We start from the raw sequence: 2,633 nt of genomic DNA, 5'->3' as shown, positions 1-2,633 counted from the left end.
ATCTACAACCGGACATTAACAAATTCCCATCTGCCTCATAACCGCGGGCACGGCTTTCGAAAGATATACCCTGCAGGGGTGTCCCAACTTAGCCCATCATAAGCTCTCACGGTCAACGAAGGATAAACCTTCTCCCGGAAAGACCCGATCAGTCTCGGAATCCCGGTTTACAAGACATCTCGACAATGGTAAAACAAGACCAGCAAAGCCGCCCGAATGTGCCGACAAATCCCGATAGGAGCTGCACATATCTCGTTCTCAGGGCACACCGGATAAGTCAAGCTATGAGTAAAACCAGACCTCGAGTTTCCCCGAGGTGGCCCCGCAGGCTGCTCGGTTCGGACCAACACTCGAAGGAGCACTGGCCCGGGGGGGTTAAAATAAGATGACCCTCGGGCTCGCGACAACCCGGGGGAAAAGGCTTAGGTAGCAACTGGTAAAACCAAGGTTGGGCCATGCTGGAGGAGTTTTATTCAAGGCGAACTGTCAAGGGGGTCCCATAAATGACCCGACCGTGTAAGGACCGCAAACTCAAGGAACATAATCCCGGTATAACAGTAACTAGGGCGGCAAGAGTGGAACAAAACACCAGGCATAAGGCCGAGCCTTCCACCCTTTACCAAAATATATAGATGCATTAATTAAATAAGAGATATTGTGATATCCCAACATAACCATGTTCCGACATGGAACAAACTTCAACTTCACCTGCAACTAGCAACGCTATAAGAAGGGCTGAGCAAAAGCGGTAACTTAGCCAAACAACGGTTTGCTAGGAAAGGATGGTTAGGGCTGACATGGCTAAAATGGGAGACATGATATAGCAAGTGATAGGTAGCGAGCATGGCAATAGAGCGAACAACTAGCATAGCAAAGATAGAAGTGATTTCGAGGGGTGGTCATCTTGCCTGCAAGATTCTCAGAGTTGTCGAAAGCTTGATCCTCGTAAGCGTACTCGACAGGTTCCTCGTTCGCGAACTCGTCTCCCGGCTCTACCCAAGACAAGAACACAAACAAACGGAACCACAATCAATCAACGAGAAATGCACAAGCAACATGATGCACAACATGTATGATATGCAAGATATGATATGCGATGCAAATGCGTGCTCCGGAAGGAAAAAGATGAACATGGCAGTAACTTGGCAAACCAAGTATGCCACTGAAAAGATGAGATGATTTTGGTCGAAATCGATATAAGGATCACCGGAATCGGATGCACGGTTTGCAAATGGCAAGCAAAACAAGAATGACACTAATCTGCGATAAACAGCAAGATAGCACTTAAAATGCAACAAGTAACAAAGCTACAGCACCCCAACATATCAACAAAGCACATGGCAGTAATCTACAGGAGATGCTTGACAAAAGATGAACACTGAGCTACAGCTAGTTCACAGCATATCAAGCTCAAACAAGCATGCAAAAAGTGCAAAAGATTACAGGTTCACAGACTTGGTGAAAAACTGGACATGGCGGAAATCAGCATCAGGTAGTAATGTTCAGAGCACGAAATCAACATGCTACAGGAACTTACCATAGCAAAACAAGGCATGGTAGTGTTCTACTAAATGCACATGACAAAAGTCTCTTACTGACCATAAGCCAAATAGGACCAGAAGATATGATGGCAAGCATGTAAACTTAGCAAGTTTCGTTATCAGGTTTCAGACTTGGCAGAAAACAGAGCATGGCAGAAATATTAATATGTAGGCCTCTTTGTGAGCTTGATGCACTCACTACAGAGCAATGCATGACAAACCAAGCATACCTACAGCAAGATGGCATGTTTATGAAGCTATCCATGTCAATAAAAATAACATAGCATGTATGGATCAACTACAATAAGCTTGGCAAAAAATGCATGTCATGTTAAGAATCTGCCAGAAATATTTTATAGCAAAAGTAGAGCAAGATTGAGTCATGCTATGGTACTCTAAAATTGCAAACAATTGCAGGAATGGATCAATTACAACTATAGGTACAAAACATCCTTACTAAACATATCCAAAATATGCATGGATCTCTCTGTAGCATCAAGTTTACATGGCAACAAAATTACAGCAGACAAAGACTTGGAGAAATCACCAAGTCCCTGAAATCAGAAATATTACGGGGCCTACTTTGCATGCTTGTGCTAGTCACCACAGAGATCACAAAAATACATGGACTATACCACTGGAAAGATGGCATGACATACTTCAAAACACATGTAGAGCTCATGCTCAAACGATGCACAGAATAAATGATACAAAAATGACAAATCTCCAAATTCTGATAAGAACCAGAGATTAACAGCAACTAGCCCTCTTCCAACGAGGATTTGGGCATCAAGATGACCTCTAATGAAAATGGTGCAATTGAACAAAATGAAGAGCATCACGAGGCGAACAAATTGACATATTATACGCACGAATCGGAGCTACATGCACAAAGTTATCACATCGGGAACAGGAGCATATGCTGAGAAAATTTAGGGACTTGGAAGAATTAGAGGGGGATTCGAGAGAAGTCAACGGGAGGGGGTTTCTACCAGATCGGATCGGGCCGGCTCCCGAGCTCGAGCTCGAGCCCGACGGCGGCGAGGCAGGGACCGGCGGCGGGCGGCGCTAGGCGGGGGAGGAGAGGAGGAG

This window comes from Triticum aestivum, chromosome 7D, assembly GCF_018294505.1.
Source record: "Triticum aestivum cultivar Chinese Spring chromosome 7D, IWGSC CS RefSeq v2.1, whole genome shotgun sequence".
NCBI classification, from domain to species: Eukaryota; Viridiplantae; Streptophyta; class Magnoliopsida; order Poales; family Poaceae; genus Triticum; species Triticum aestivum.
This window is presented reverse-complemented; position numbering follows the sequence as displayed.